Source organism: Dioscorea cayenensis, chromosome 3 (assembly GCF_009730915.1).
Source record: "Dioscorea cayenensis subsp. rotundata cultivar TDr96_F1 chromosome 3, TDr96_F1_v2_PseudoChromosome.rev07_lg8_w22 25.fasta, whole genome shotgun sequence".
Classification (NCBI taxonomy): domain Eukaryota; kingdom Viridiplantae; phylum Streptophyta; class Magnoliopsida; order Dioscoreales; family Dioscoreaceae; genus Dioscorea; species Dioscorea cayenensis.
Genome location: NC_052473.1, coordinates 7,751,603 through 7,769,132, shown reverse-complemented (window position 1 = coordinate 7,769,132; position 17,530 = coordinate 7,751,603). Strand labels below are relative to the sequence as shown.

The 17,530-nt window shown below is 42.6% G+C and overlaps 2 non-coding genes across 2 annotated transcripts; both read left to right on the top strand.

Annotated features, from left to right (window-relative positions):
* Window positions 1-1,960: 1,960 nt before the first annotated feature.
* Window positions 1,961-2,067, top strand: LOC120257775. The gene has a single exon (XR_005535861.1). It is a non-coding gene; the product is annotated as a small nucleolar RNA R71 (small nucleolar RNA).
* An 11,973-nt stretch (window positions 2,068-14,040) lies between these two features.
* Window positions 14,041-14,147, top strand: LOC120257708. Its single transcript, XR_005535797.1, has one exon. It is a non-coding gene; the product is annotated as a small nucleolar RNA R71 (small nucleolar RNA).
* Window positions 14,148-17,530: the final 3,383 nt, after the last annotated feature.

Below are 17,530 nucleotides of genomic sequence, written 5' to 3'. Positions count from 1 at the left end.
CTAAGAAAACAATAAACACTTGGGATGCCTCCCAAGAAGCTTGTTTTACGTCACTAAGCTTGACGTACCTTGTCTTACCTCACGAGGGTTCATAGATGGAGGTTGCCCAATTACCCATAGCTTGAAAGCATAATGAACAAAGTCTCTTGAAGGTATAGGGGGAGTTATCGGGCTTGGGAACACCTAGCAATCGTACATCCAATTTGTTCGGTTCATGCGCATCTCCAACAGCCTTGGAGCATTTCCGATTGTGTCTCCTCACCCTCTTCATCTTCTGGGCACCTTCTTCAGGATCCCCGGAGTAGATGGTACTTCTTCAGTCAAACTAAGCATCATAACTTCTTCATTTTCCACCTCTTGGTCAAACAAACCCTCGTACGGGTCCTGATTGAACATTTCCTGCATGTATTCATCAACAATCTCATAAGTAGTGTCTAGAAAATACAAAGTATCATCAAAATCAAGAGAATGTCGCATGGATTCAGCAAGGCGGTATGTGAGCATGTCATCTCCAACTTTCAATGTTAGCTCCCCCCTGTCCATGTCAATCCACATCCTCATCCTCATCGAAGTCTAGTACCACAAAATCTACAAGAAAAATGTACTTGTCCACCTTGAAAAGCACATCTTCGATGATACCCCTTGGATGTCTCACCCTTCAATCAGCCAATTGCAAAGTCATCTGAGTGGGTCTACACTCGCCCAAGCCTAGCTTCTGAAAGAAGGTGTATAGCATGATGTTCATACTGGCCCGTGAGTCCGCCAATGCCATTTCTTCACAAAAATTGCCAAAATTACACGGAATGATGAAGCTTCTCAGGTCTTTCTTCTTGTTCAGCATGTTCTTTTGCAACACCGCCGAGCAATACACATTTAAGATCACTGAAACACTCTCCTCCAACTTCCTTTTGTTAGTCAACAAGTCCTTCATGAATTTTGCATATTTAGGCATTTGGCCCAATACCTCAACAAAAGGAATATTGATGTGGAGTTCCTTGAACATACTCAGGAACCTCTTGTACTGTTCAACCCTTTAGTCATTCTTCAATCTATAGGGATAAGGATTCTTCGCTCGAAAGATGGGTGTGCCACCTCCTTCTCTTTGCCTGCTCCCTCCTCAACCTCTATAACCTCAGGTGCGTGTTCATTGGGCCACTCACTCGGAAGCCTACCTTTAACCTCACGACCACTTCTCAAAGTGATCGCCTTCACATGCTCTATAGGATTGGTGTCGGTATTACTCAGCAACCTTCCTTGTGGCCTTTCCGATAAAGACTTTGCAATCTGCCCCACTTGATATTCAAGATTGTGTAAAAAGGTGGTGTGGTTACGAATTGTAGCCTCGGCTGATTGAAACCTTGTATCTGACGATTGCATAAACCTAGTCAAGGCCTTCTCCAAATCGGTCATTCGGGTCTCCAAACCTAAAACTCAGTTTTCCATATTTGGGGCTTGTTGTTGTTGGAAACCTGGTGGCCCCATGGCCTTTTGTGGACCTTGGTTGCTGCACGAAAAATTGGGATGATTCTTCCAACCCAGATTGTAGGTGTTGCTTTATGGATTCCCTTGGTTCCTCATTGCATTACCCACAAAATTGACATTCTCAACTGAAGATGCATCACCAATAGAGATCAGGCAATCGGAGGGTGCATGTCCTCCACCACACCCAGTGTAAGTAGTCATGGCCGCCACTCTATTCAAAGTTAGAAGATCTAACTTCTTACTCAATGATTCCACTTGAGTCGCCAATGAAGTTACTGCATCTATCTCATGGAGCCCGGCCACCTTTTTCTTTTCCCTATCATTCCATTGGTAGCTATTTAACCCCATTTCTTCAATTAGTTAACGGGCCTCACCGGAGGTCTTGCAACCTAAGGTGCCTCCTTCTGCAGCATCCAAGAGTTGCCTTGTATTCGCATTCAACCTGTTGTAAAAGGTCTGAACAATCATCAACTCCGGGAATCCGTATTGCGGGCAATTTCTCAGGAGCTCTTTGAACCTTTCCCACATCTCAAATAGAGACGCCAATTCTGACTGTACAAATGATGAGATCTTATTCATAAGCTTTACAGATTTTTCGGGAAGGAAATAACGGGCCAGAAAAGCTTCTACCATCTCCTCCCATGTGGTAATCGATGCTTTAGGTAATGAGTGTAGCCACTGCTTCACTCTCCCCTTTAAGGTAATTGGGAAGGGTCTCAACTTGATGGTATCATCTGTCACCCTGTTTAGCTTAAGCATATCACGCACTTCGAGAAAGTTCTCTATATGACTGTTTGGATCCTCATCGGCCAAATCATTGAACTGTGTGGATTGCTGCAACATGTGGATGAATACCGGCTTTAGCTCGAAGTTATGAGCTGTAAACTAAGGACGCACAATACTCGATTATGTCGCTAATACTGAAGGTCTAGCATAATAAGATAATGTCCGTTGTTGCTCATTCTGTTTTGCAGATTCTTCTACTTCCAAATCAGCTCGATTAGATGGCTCTTGCACAGGTTCTTTTCCATTTCTTCTAAGTGTACGTTCAATATCAGGATCTCCTTCAATCAATATTTAGGGGTTCCCTCGGGTTATAACCTGGAGATGCATCTAAAAGAAAGAAAAAGAAATCAGAATGATGATAGAATAAGAAGAAATGAACTAGAATGAATGAATGAATAGCTAACAAAACAAAGTGCAAAGTATCTCTAAATGCTTAATCCCCGGCAATGGAGCCAAAAACTTGACAATGCCCCTCTCGTATGTCCCTTAAGTGCACGGGTTTGTCGAAGTAATAAAATCCCAGATGAGTGGGGTATCGTATCCAAAGTAAGTAGGGAATAAAAACACTTAAATTGTTTCTTCACTAAGTCATAGATGAATAGTGATATGTGTGACAACATGTGAAATAACAAAAGTAAAAGAACAAGAAAGAGAGTACAAGTAAAGGAGAAGGTAAGGCAATCAATATAAATGGGGTTCCCGGATATTGTTCTACCTAGGACAATCATTTCAAGTGCAAGAACCCTCTATTATACTTTCTAACTGATGCAATAATGAGACGTGGAGATCCTTAAATACATGATCCCAAATTTAAGATCAACCATGTCTAACTCTATACTTGTCCCAGAGGAGAAATTGAATAACCACTCAACCTCGCACTCGTATAAAATTGTAATGAGTTCTAGGGATTCCAAGTGAGAAATCCTCTTCCTAGATGTAGACCTAACCCTTTGGTCCACGTGGAAGGTCCCTAGCCACAATTAATCCCTAGGTGCTAAAATCAATTCAACGCTTCACACCGTTACACCCGCAACTATGTCCCATCAGAAGGTCATCCTTTAGCCCATTCACTCTAGTATAACGGCAAAGAACTTGAGGAAATAGAGGTAGAATAAATCACACCGGAAGGGAAAGGGGACACTCTGCTACCTCTCGACTTACCCTCTCAACCCTCTCCAATCTATCTTTGTCTAACTCTCGCGGTGTGTCACTCACTCACAAGGGTTACTAACAAGAACTCTCAACCCTAATGTCACTCTGAGGGAGTATTCATACAATCAAGCATTCAAGATTGGAACTCAAATAAAACATTAATTAATTGAAAGCATAATAAAGAGGTTCAATGAAACAAATACATCCTAGGGTTCACAAATACCCAAGTACCCACTAGGGGTTTAGCTCTCCATGGAGCTAATTACAATCAATGAAATCAAATGTAAAAGCAAAGAATCTATCGAAAACACCTCAATAGTCATGGCGATGGTCTTGTGGAGAGTCCTCTACTCGTCCAAGGGTCCCTTCGTTAGACCTAGGATACACCTCCCCGGATCGGTGCCGATGAAAGCTCTCCCACTAACCTTCTTCCAAACGGAGCGCGATGTCTGAGCCATAGAACCTCTCCTAATCCCTAGCGAATACCTCTCAAAACCCTAGCCGAAGCCCTCTCTCAAGTTGGGGAAAATATGGAGAAAAGAATGTTGAAATCGGCTTTTAAAGGGCTGGAATCGAGAATCCACACGCCCCTGTGGGCGCCCCTATGGATTTTTCACACAGGTGTGTGGAATTAATGCACGCCCGTGTGGATTCTCTGTTTTCATCCTTCTTTGGACATCTGTGAATAGTACTTACTACATTGTTTGCTATGGTGCCCTCCTATAGTACCGGCCAGAAACAATCCCAAATCTATGCTTTCATCGAGGTAACGTAAACAAGCACACGTTTACATCGTAGATCGCTTTGCTTCTTCAATAATAGACATGTTGGTGGAGATCTTGCTATACATGCACAAGCCAGAATATTTAAATGTGGCTGCCCTTGTTCACCTCCAAATCGTTGTGCTAACTTGAATACGAGGAGGTTGGCACACATTCCCACATTTCGAACCCGACTTATGTCTTCATGTTTGAACCTTCTCAAGATTGCCTCCAAATGGTGCATTTATGATCTACATTTGCTTCTTTCTATAATATTCAGCCTCACAAACCTATCTGCATGAAAATAACATAAATACACACATATTAGCGTTAAAACCTGATAAAAGTAATGCTCATCATTAGGGAAGAACACTTCGCATTCTTATTGCAAAAGCACTTATGAGGCGTGTGTTTATGTTCAGAGCTCCTCAAGAGAAGGCACAGGGGCGTGGACTCATTCCTATGAACGACCTTGTGATGGTCCACGCCCGTGCGGAATTTCTGCATGGGCGTGTGTTTCCCTGCAGAGACATAAAGATTTTTCCCGAGAAGACACGGGGGCATGGACTCGCCCCTGTGGATGATCCTGTGCTATACACACGGGTATGGGTAATTTCCACACGCACGTGTGGATCTCTGTAGATGAGCTCCTTTCCATCCCGAGAATACACAGGCTGTGCGAGTGCCCCTGTGAGCTGGTCCTGTGAAGATCCACGCCCATGCGGAAATTCTACATGGGCGTGGGAAACACTTATATAGTTTTTCTCGGGTGGACAGAGAAGCTACTGGGGCGTGCGTTTACCCCTGTAGATCGGGGCACACAGGCGTGGGTAATTTCTGCAAGCCCGTGTGGACATGTTTAGAGGTATTAAGTGTTATCCCTAGAGAATACAGGGCATGCGTCTGCCCCTGTGGGTTCTCCTGTGGTGTCACACGGGCGTGGGTATTTTCCACATGCCCGTGTGGATGTACAGAAATCATAAGGCCGTGATTTTCTTTATAAATCTATCGAGACCTTTTCATTTTCACACTTCCAAACACTAGGGGAGCACTCTCTCGCACTCTCCCGATCTTTCAGCGTTGGTTTGGAGCAGGTTGTTACTTATTCGTGATCCTATTATCCTCCAGCTCATGCTAGAGGTGCTCGCCTTATTTGTATTCGACCGCTCTTATTCCCATTTTGATAGCGTCGATGCTATTCATTTCAGAGCTTTTGTAGAGCATCATAGTATGAGCGTCACACAGTTATCCGTTAGACTTGGGTTATATGATGAGGCATTCACCGAGATAGAGGAGTATGATTAGCTACCGACCAACTTTTTGGGTAGCTTGGCACCCCAAAAAGGCTATAGGATATTGTGTGGTTAGGGTCGATATAAGCCGGAAGTGTCCAAGGCTACATGCCTCTCCCGACCTAGCTACCGATATCTTCATGCCATCCTGAGTAGATCAATGAACTGCCACGATGATAGTACTAGAGTCCTGAGTAGATTCGAACTTTTATACTATACTCCATGGTGTGAAGCGAGCCGATTCACTTAGCGCACATCATAGCAGAGTACCTGAGGCATCATGAACATTATTCTAGGATTGGTGTTATTTTCTCCAGCCCTTATATGACTAGACTCCTCCTGAGGATGGGATTACGAGACATGATCAGAGAAGCTGAGAAGACTACAGTGCCAACACCCCTCGGGTTACAGATGATGAGGCTCATGGACATGGTCAAGAAGTACCCGGACAGGGTTTATGTACTTAAGGTACCCCCATCAGAACCGTTTGCGACCGAGAGAGTTGTAGTAGATGGTTCTAAGCTGGCACTAGATGCATATCGCAAGCAGGATCAGACAGAGGCAACCTATATGGCACACGAACACCCACCAGTGTGGATATTTGCAGTCAGGGGAGTATTGTTTCAATTGCCCACTCCCACATATTTACATGATTGCTATACTTTCTATTGTGCTTGCATGTGCACATTGAGGGCAATGTACATCTTAAGTATGGGGGAGTTCACTTTGTATATGTCTTTTACATAAGTTTTGATTGACATACACGCTCACATAACCAATGGTAGTTCACCTTAGTTGCAAATGTTTGTATTCTTGAGTTTAGGAGACATTTTAACATTAAATGTTCTCATGCTCTAGTTTTTTAGTTGAATTTCTAGGATTTTTTGACTGATTGATATTTGTTGCACCACTCACTCATGAAACTCGTTTGGAAACTCAAGTAAAATGTTTAAGGGACTAATTAGTTTTGTTTCTTGTTCTTTTATTATGCTAAAGAAATTATAAAAAATAAATAAATAATAAATAATAATAATAATAATAATAATAATAAATTTCAAAAAAAGAAAAGAAAATAAATAGACATATTGTTTAGTTGTGCATTTTGGGTGGAAAGAGCTACCACTAATGAAGTATGAATCTACTCTAATAAGTCAGATACTAGTTATGCCCTGATGAGAGAAAGAGCTATCTCATGGGATGAGTGAAAGCTACCTCCCCGGTAGAAAGAGCTACCGTCTGGAAAGTGTGAAAGCCACCTTAGCGGCCGCTTCGGAAAAGGGCTACCTTAGAGGATGTGTGAAGCTACTACCATCTTTTTGTTTTGTTATGCGTGTAGTTAAATAAGTCCCTTGTACTTAGAACTTTGAGAAGTATACCTTGGGTTTAATTGAGTGAGTTTATACACTTACACGATGTCGGGTTTGTTGTCCTTTTTGATTCAAGTTTTTAGCTAGAGCATCGATTTTTTCGTATTTAGTGTTAAAAGTTCCCTTTTTTGTAGAACGCTCTCCTTTCATGCTTTGGTGAACCTAAGGCAAAGCACTTCCAATTTTTCCTTCTTCTATGCTTCAATGTTTATTTTTGCTTGAGAACAAGCAAAAGCTTAAGTGTGGGGGAGTTTGATAAGTGCTTGTGTGTTAAGAATGTGAAGTGTTCTTTCCTTGCGATGAGCATTACTTTTAACAGGTTTAAGCACTAAAATATGTGTATTTGTGTTCTTTTGCGCATGTAGAGTTGTGAAGCTAAGTATTAAAAAAAGAAGCCAAAAGTAGATCGTGAAAGCACTATTTGGTGGAATCTTGGAAGGAAGAAATGCGAAGTCATAAGTGGGGCTCTAAGATACATGAAGTGGTGCCAAACTTCATGTATTCAAGTCATTACAATGAGTTGGAGGGGCACGAAGATAGTTACATTTGCGTGTCCCGACTTGTGCATGATAGCAAGATCTTTTCCAATGAGGCCTTCGATTGAAGAAAAGTTGTGATCTATGGCATAAACATGTGCCCGTTTATGTAGCCTCGATGAAAAGTGTGGAATTGGGAGTGTTTTTGTGGAGTACTGTAGCAGGTACTGTAACAAATCACTATAGAAGCACACTATAGCAGTTACTATTCCACCCTTCTCTCCAACTTTTCTCCATCTTTTGAGAGGCCATCAGCTAGGGTTTTGAGAGGTTTTTGGCATGTCTTTGGAGTGGTCCTACAGATTGGACACCGCATTTCTCTTGGAAGAAGGTTATTGGGGTTGCTTTCATTGGCACCGATCTGGGGAAGTGTTCCCTAGGCAGGACAAGGGGACCTTCCTAGAAGAAGAGGCTACTCCACAAGACCATCGACACAAATACCGAGGGGATTTTTCTTATGGATTACTTGTTTTTACATTCGATTTAATTATTAATTATATCTTGCTCCATGGAGAGCTAAACCCCCTTAGTGGGTACTTGGATTGTTTAAACCCTAGGATGTTATTGTTTCATTGACCTTTTATTATGCTTTCCTTAATTGATATTTTTAATTGAGTTCCAATTTTGAATGCTTGTTGAATGATTTCTTCCTTAGAGTGACACTAGGGTTGAGAATCCATCTTGGTAGCCTTTGTGGATGTGTGACACATCATGAGGATTAGCCAATGCTAGATTGGAGAGGGTTGAGAGGGCGAGTCGAGAGGTAGCGGAGCGTCCCCTTTCTAATCCGATGTGATTTATGCTACCTCCATTCCCTAGAGGTCTTTGCGGTCACAATAGAGTGAAGTGCTAAAGGATGACTGGGACTTAATTGCGCGAGTTACAGAGTGAAACATTGAAGTGAACTTTAGTTTTTTGGCTTAATTGTGACTAGGGGTCTTTTTCCTGGACCAAAGGTTAGATCTACACATAGGAATAGGGTTTATCACTTGGAATCCATAGAACTCCATGCAACTTTTTACAATGTGAGGTGTTAAGACTGAGCGATTTCTCTTCCAGAACATAGTGTAGAGTTAGTCACGGTTGTCCATAGTTTTGGGACTGTGTGCTTTAGGATTTCCACGACTCAATAAGCATTAATTAGGAAGTATTATAGTAGGTCTTGCACTTGAAACATTAGTCCTAGGGGGAGCATTGTTCGAGCACTCCACTTCTATCGATTGCCTTTCCTCTCACTTACTCGTGCCTTTCATTCTTGTTTCTTTATTTCTATTTGTATCACATTTTATCAACACAATCATTATTCAATACTCCCTGTGGATACGATACCCCTTACACTTAGATTTATTACTTCGACAAACTAGTGTACTTGTGGGTAACACGCAAGGGGCACTGTCAAGCCACTATACTAAAAATCCACAAATAAACAAAAAAACTATTTCTAAACTAATTCTAAACATGCATTAACCACTTTAGCATAGAAAAGGAGCACATTCTCTAGTTTAAACAAATAAATCAAGTAATGGCAAAGAAAAGAGAGAATAAGGGTTTACCGACGAGATGAAGAAGAAAAACTTGAAATCGGTTGGAAAACTCAAGTAAACCCTCTCTAAATTGGTGGTGCAAGATCGGGGAGAGTGAATGAGTATGTTGTCTAAGCGGCCTGTTGAATTCTGAACATCCACACGGGCGTGTGGAAATTACACACGCCAGTCTGCCTCCACTTGGGCACTTCACAGGTGCTGACACACGCCCTTGTGTGCTCTTAGGATATCACAATGCATCTCTGAACACATCCACATGGGGGTGTGGAAATTCTCCATGCCCGTGTGCTCGACCTACAGGGGTACCCACACGCCCCTGTGGCTTCTCTGTCCAACTAAAAAAAATTGTAAGTGTTCGACACGCACTGTAGAGATTCCACACAGGCATGTGGATCCTCATAAGGGTACTCACAGGGGTATTCACACGCCCATGTGTCTTCTCGGGATAGCTCTCTAACCCTCTCCAGAGAGATACACGCCTGTGTGGAAATTAAAGACGAGCGTGTGACCATTATAAGGTCATTCACAGGGGCAAACGTACACCCCTGTGTCCTCTTAGGATGAGCTCTGAATGCAAACACATGCCAGTGTAGAATTTCCACACGGCCGTGTGTTTTCTCTGGATTACTTAGAAAAAACCACAAACTTAAAAATTTTTGAACATTTATAAGTACTCCAAGCCTGTCCATATTATGCAAAAGTAACCAAAGAAACATAAAAAACACACTCAAACGACCAAGAAACTTTACCAAAACACATTTAAGCACATGAAAACACCAAAGATCCATGAGAAAATCACCACAATAGCATGTAAAAATCAAGACACCAACACTCAAAGCCTTATTCAAACAAATACTAACTAAAACTTAGAAAATAGTAAAGGCTTGGGTTGCCTCCCAAGTAGCACTTGTTTAACGTCACTCAGCTTGATGTACCTCTTCTTACCTCACGGGGGCTCTCAGAGAAAGAATACTTCCTTGTCATCTTTACTTACCTCCCCACCAAAAAAAGGTTTTAGCCGATGTCCGTTCACCTTGAATGTACATTTCTCTGGATGAGAAATTTCAATAGCGCCATAGGGTGACACCTTGGTAATAGTATATGGCACAAACCATCTTGAATTAAGCTTCCCCAAAAATAGCCTCAGATGAGAGTTGAACAATAATACTTGATCGCCGATGTTGAACTCCTTTAGGTTTTTTATAGGCTTCTCGTGCCATTGTTGAATTATCTCCTTGTAAATCCTTGCATTCTCATATGCCTTCATCCTCCATTCATCCAACTCATTGAGATAAAGCATTCTTTGTTCCCCTTCCTTACTCAAGTTAAAATTTATGGCCTTGATGGCCCAAAAGGCTCTATGCTTTAACTCAATGGTCAAGTGACATGATTTACCATATACCAAGTTATAGGGTGTGGTACCTATTAGAGTTTTATAGGCCGTCCTGTGAGCACAAAGTGTGTCATCTATAAGTTATGACCAACTTGTTTTCCTCGTTCTATGAATTTTGTCAGAATTCTCTTAAGCTCTCCATTTGTGACTTCCACTTGACTGCTTGTCTGTGGGTCGTAGAGGGTAGCAAGGCGATAGTGCACTCCATAACGCTCCAACACTTTCTCAAGTCGAGTGTTACAGAAATGAGTCCCTCGATCACTAATGATAATTCGTGGGGGCCCAAATCGAGTAAACAAGTTCTTCAGAAATTTGACCATGGTTCTAGCATCATTAGTAGGTAAAGCTTGAGCCACCACCCATTTAGAGACATAGTCAACCGCAACCAGAATGTATTGATTACCGTTGGACTTTGGAAACGGGCCCATAAAGTCAATACCCCAAACATCAAATATCTCACAAAATTGAAATGGATTCTGAGGCATTTCATCGAGCCGCGATAGATTTTGGACTCTTTGACAACGGTCGCATCGAAGAACAAATTGATGTGCATCTTGGAATAATGTCGGCCACTTATCAGCTTGCTTCTTCGACCGAGGGGCCATAATTTGCAAAATTTGAAAGGAGATCGATCAAACAAGTTGATTAACTAATGCTGCAAAAATCCACATGGTCGTGCGGAATTTCTGCATGCCCGTGTGGATCCACGAGGCGTGAAAACCTCACGGCCGTGCCTAAAAAAATCCAAAAATACAACGTACAATTACTTCTAACTCCGTTCTAAACATAAATAATCATTCTAATTAAATAAACAAAGCATTATTAACTAGATTCATCAATGAAAATCATGAATTTATGAAGAGAATCAAGAATAGGGCTTATCGACGAGTTGAGATGAGAGAATTTAGATTCAGCCGGAAAACCTCGTGAAAATCCTACCAAATAGCCGCTAAGAGGTTAGAGAATGATGTGTGAGTTCTCTCAGAAGAATGGAGGATGTAAAGAAGAAGATAAACGACTTTTCTTTAAAAAGACATCGCGCCTCTTGGTATTCTGTACATCTGCACGGGCGTGCGGAAATTACCCACGCCCTTGCGCCTCCATAAAAGACCGCACAGGAGCAGGTGCACGCCCCTGTACGCTCTCTGGAAAACATCCACTGACTCTGAACATTCTCGCACGGGCATGCGGAAGATACCCACGCCCGTGCAGCCCGACCCAGAGGGGCAGCCGCACGCCCCTATGGTTTCTCTAGACATCCAAGAAAATTCCTAAGTATTCCACACTCCTATGCGGAAATGCCACACGGGCGTGGACATTCACAAGTCCAATTCACAGGGGCAAATGCATGCCCCTGTGCCTTCTCGGGATGGAGAGAGCTCCTCTGCAAAGATTTGCACGGGCTTGCAGAAATTATCCACACCCGTGCGAAGTTCACAAGGTCGCCCACATGGGTGAGTTCACGCCCCTATGCACTCTCAGGATAATCTGCCACATCACACGCTCGTATGGAAATTGCCCACAGGCGTGTAATATTCACATGGTCGTTGACAGGGGTCGACGCACGCCCCTGCGCCTTCTCTGGATGAGCTCGCAGTGCAAATCCACGTTCATGCAGAAATACCACACGCCCATGCATTTTCCCTGGATGCCTTAGAAAAACCTGCAGGCTCTGCAGAAAGAATTCTAAACATGTTTGCACACTCAGAGCCTGCCCTATTATGCAAGTTTTACCACTGAAACCCATGAAATAAAGCTCAAACGACCCAACTTCGCCAAATCCACATGAAAATGCACGATGAATACTCAAAACCTCAAATAAAATCACAGCATAAGTATCTAAAAATCAAGACACCAACACTCAACAATTTATTCATACAAACTTTACATAAATCAATGTTGCCCTTTTACCCATGACTTGGAAGCATGATGAGCACAAACTCTTGAAGGTAGCGGGTGTATTATCGGGCTTGGGGCCACCTACCAATGGTTCATCCAACTTCTTCGGTTCATGTACGTCACAAACAACTTTGGAGCATTTTTGGTGGCGGCTCCTAGCCCTCTCCATTTTCTAGAGCACCTTCTTCAAGATCCCCGGGGTAGATGGTACTTCTTCAGTCGAAGCAAGCATCATTACTTCTTCATCATCCTCCTCTTGGTCGAACAAACCCTCGTACAGGTCCGGATTGAATATTTCCTGCATGCAAGGCGGTATGTGAGCTTGTCATCTCCAACTCTCAAAGTTAGCTCTCCGTCGTCCATGTCAATCAATGCCTTGGAAGTCCGCAAGAATGGCCTCCTAAGTATCAAGGGTACATCCGCATCCTCGCTGATGTCTAGCACCACAAAGTCTACAGGAAATATATACTTGTCCACCTTGACAAGTACATCTTCGATGATACCCCTCGGATGTCTCACTGTTCGGTCCGCCAATTGCAAAGTCATCCGAGTGGGTCTAGGCTCACCTAAGCCTAACTTTTGAAAGAAGGTGTATGGCATGACGTTGATGCTTGCCCCTGAGTCCGCCAATGCCATTTCTTCACCCATATTGCCAATGCTACACGGAATAATGAAGCTTCCCGGGTCTTTATTTTTGTTCGGCATGTTCCTTTGCAACACCGCCGAGCATGAAGCATCTAGAACCACCGAAGCACTCTCCTCCAACTTTCTCTTGTTGGTCAACAAGTCTTTCAAGAAATTCGCATACTTAGGCATTTGGGCCAATGCCTCAACAAAAGGAATATTAATGTGGAGTTGCTTCAACAAACTCAGGAACTTCTTGTACTATTCATCCCCTTCGTCATTTTTCAATATAGAGGGATAAGGGATTCATGGCTTGAAAGGTGGGGGTGCCACCTCCTTCTCTTTGCTTGTTCCCTCTTCTACCTTTATAACCTCGGGTGCGTGTTCTTTGGGCATCTCACTCGGAAGCCTACCTTCAACCTCACAACCACTTCTCAAAGTGATCGCCTTCACTTGCTCTCTAGGGTTGGTCTCTGTATTGCTCGGCAAGATTCCATGTGGCCTTTCCGAAAGAAACTTCGAAATGTGCCCCACCTGATTTTCAAGGTTATGTAAAGAAGCGGTGTGGTTGCGAACTGTGGCCTCAACTGATTCAAACCTTGTATTCATAGATTGCACAAATCTAGTCAAGGCCTTCTCCAAATCATTCATTTGGGTTTCCAAACCTGAAACTCTGTTTTCCACATGCACGGCTTGTTGTTGTGGTTGGAAACCCAGTGTCCACATGGGCTTTGGTGGACCCTGATTGCTCCATGAGAAATTGGGATGATTCTTCCAACCCAGATTTTGGGTATTGCTATATGGGTTTCCTTGAGGTCTCATGCCATTACCTACAAAATCAACGTTCTCCACCGAAGATATATAACCAATAGAGATCAAGCAATCAGAGAGAGCATGTCCTCCACCACACCCGTTGCAATTCGTCACGGCCGCTACTCTATTTAAAGTTAGAAGATCTAACTTCTTACTCAAATTTTCCACTTGAGCCACCAATGATGTTACGGCATCTATCTCATGGAGACCGGCCATCTTTTTCTTCTCCCTAGCATTCCATTGGTAGCTGTTTAACCCCATTTCTTTAATTAACTGATGGGCCTCATCAGGGGTCTTGCTACCTAAGGTACCTCCTGCTGCCGCATCCAAGAGTTGCCTTATACTCGGGTTCAAAACATTGTAAAAGGTTTGAACAATCATCCACTCTGGAAATCCGTGTTGCGGGCACTTTCTTAGGAGCTTCTTGAACCTTTCCCATGTCTGAAATAGAGACTCCAATTCCAACTGAACAAAGGATGAGATCTCATTCCTAAGCTTTACGGATTTTCCGGGAGGGAAATAACAGGCAAGAAAAGCTTCTACCATCTCCTCCCATGTGGTAATTGATGCTCTAGGTAATGAGTGTAGCCACTGCTTCGCTCTCTACTTTAGGGAAAATGGGAAGGCTCGCAACTTCATGCCATCATCCGTCACCCCGTTTATCTTCAGCATATCACAGACCTTAAGAAAACTCTCTATATGACTATTTGGATCCTCATCGGCCAAACCATTGAGCTGTGCGGATTCCTGTAACATGTGGATGAATGCTGGCTTCAGCTCGAAGTTCTGAGCTATAATCGGGGGACGCACAATACTCGATTGCGTCCCCAACACTGAAGGTCTGGCATAATCAGATAATGTTCGCTATTTCTCATTCTGTTCTGCCATGTTTTCAGATTCTTCCACTTCTAAATCAGCTAGATTAGACTGTTCTTGCACAGGCTCTTTCCCTTTTCTTCTATGTGTACGTTCAAGCTCAAGATCTCCTTCAATCAATATTGAGGGGTTCCCTTGGGTCATAACCTGGAGCTGCACCCAAAAAGAAAGAAAAAAAAATCAGAACGATGATAGAATAAGAAGATATGAAATAGAATGTATGGTAAGATAGCTAAGAAAATAAAGTGCAAAGTATCTCTAAACGCCTACTTCCCGGCAACGGCGCCAAAAAATTGATAAGATCCCCTTGCGTATATCCCGCAAGTGCACGGGTTTGTCGAAGTAATAATCCCGGATGAGCGGGTATCGTATCCACAAGGAGTAGTGAATAAAAAAACACTTAATTCGCTTCTTAGCTATGTGAAAGATGAATAGTGATATATGTGACAATGATTCAATTCTCAAAATTAAAAACTACAAGTAAGAGAGCACAAGTAAAGGAGAAGGTAAGGCAATCAATAAAGATTGGGTACCCGAATATTGCTCCACCTAAGGAAAATCGTTTCAAGTGCAGGAACACCTATTATGATTCCTAATTAATGCAACAGTGAGTCATGGAAATCCTTAATTACATAGTCCCAAGTCTAAGGTCAACCATGCCTAACTCTATACATGTACCGGAGGAGAGATTGGATAACCTCTCAATCTCGCACTCGCATAGAATTGCAATGAGCTCTAGGGATTCCAAGTGATAAATCACTTCCTAATTATAGACCTAAACCTTTGGTTCAGGTGGAAGGTCCCTAACCATAATTAAGCCCTAGATACTAAGATCACTTCTGCGCTTCACTCCATTACACCCACAACTAAGCCCCAGCGGAAGGTCATCCCTTAGACCATTCACTCTATTATGGCCGCAAAGAACTCAAGGAACAGATGTAGAATCTAACACATCGGAGGGGAAAGGGGATGCTCCTGTACCTCTCGACTCACCCTCTCAACCCTCTCCAACCTAGCTTTGTCTAACACTCGTGGTGTGTCAGTCACTCACAAGGTTACCAACAAGAACTCTCAACCCTAGTATCACTCTAGGGGAGTATTCAAACAATCAAGCATTCAAGGTTGGAACTCATAATAAACATCAATTAATTGAAAGCATAATAAAGAGATTCAATGAAACGAATACATCCTAGGGTTCACAAATACCCAAGTACCCACTAGGGGTTTAGCTCTCCATGGAGCTAATTACAATCAAAGAAATAGAATGTAAAAGCAATAAATCCATAGAAAATCCCCTCGATAGTCGTGTCGATGGTCTTGTGGAGAGTCCTCTACTCGTCGCAAAGGGTCCTTCATCCGGCCTAGGATACACCTCGTCGGATCGGTGCTGACGAAAGCTCTCCTAATAGCCTTCTTCAAAACGATGAGCGATGCCGGAGCCGTAGAACCTCTACAAAACCCTAGCCAATACCTCTCAAAACCATAGCTGATGCCCTTTCTCAAGTTGTGGAAAAGATCGAGAAAGGAATGCTAAAATCGAGGCTGAATCGGCTTTAAATAGGGCTGGAATCGAGGATCGACACGCCCCTGTGGACGCTCCTGTGGATTCTCTGTTCTGCAGTTTTCTCGGCCGGCTATGAACAGTGCTTCTACTATACTTTGCTACATCATTGCTGTCGTACTCTGCTATAGTATCCATCCTGAAATACTTTCTGAATCCATACTTTCATGTCATGGATCTTGTTCTATGTGCATAAGTCGAATGCTTGAGTGCGACTGCCCTTGTGCCCCTCCAAATGGCTATGCTAAGTCAAATACGAGGAGGTTGGCACACACTCTAGCATCTCACACTAGATTTTTGTCTTTGTGTTTGAACATTAGCAAGATTTCCTCCAAAATCGGTGCATTATGATCCACATTGGCTTCTTTTCTTCATAATCGGCCTCACAACCCTACCTGCATAAAACTAACATAAAAACACACATATTAGTGTAAAAACCCGAGAAGGTAATGCTTAACATAAGGAAAGAATGCTTCGCATTCATATCACACAAGCACTTATCAAATCCACATTGGAGGACACCAAAGTTCTTCGGTATATCGTCATAGTCAACAATGGGAATACCCTTACCAAATATTACTACAAGAACCCTCCTTTCAACAGCAGGGCATTATCATCCTCCAGTTATTAATTAATGTGGATGTAATAGATAGGAGGTGTTTCAAGATTTATGATGAATGCGGACACTAAACTTGAAGCCATGAATACCACAATTTTTAATACCCAAACTATCGAAGACTTATCTAAGAATGACATTAGAAAGGAAGAGAACAACGGTGAAATTGAGGTGGAAGTTGATATTGAGGTGTTGGAGGTTGAAGAAGCAATTGATGTAGCATTAATACCTTTTGAGAAAATAGTGGATGTTCCACCTTAAGATGAAATTGAAGAAGATAAAGCGAAGGATGAGATCATGGCCATGGAAAAATTTGAGGAAGTTGAAGAAACTTCATCGACCACATTTGAAGACACTACTTGCCTCAATATCGACCATTCCATCAAGCAATCCATAATTTTCAAGTGCATAGACAAATCTCTGAGAATTGTATTTGAAGATGTGGGGAGGAAACCAAAGTCATCCTTGAACCGACCGATGTCAGGCTGCGACAATTCCCAACCAAAAATGTTTCCTTAGCGGCCCAAGCAAATGTTATGGACACTTGAAGTTCATCACACCGTGGTTGAGAAAAAAATTGTGGATAGGATGTTAAAGCTTGACAAGTTCTCAACCAAACTTGTTCCCTTGGAAGCCCAAACAACTCTTTTGGATAATTCAAGGCAAATTTCCAAGAGTCGAGGAAGAAAATATGGGTAGGAGGTTGAGGCCATCTAATGACCAACCCTTGCCAAGCTTAAATAACTCTCCACCAAAGCTTTTACCTTGGATGCCCAAGCAATTTTGTGGTGGGGTACTCAAAGGAATTCTTGTCGGGACCAAAGAAGA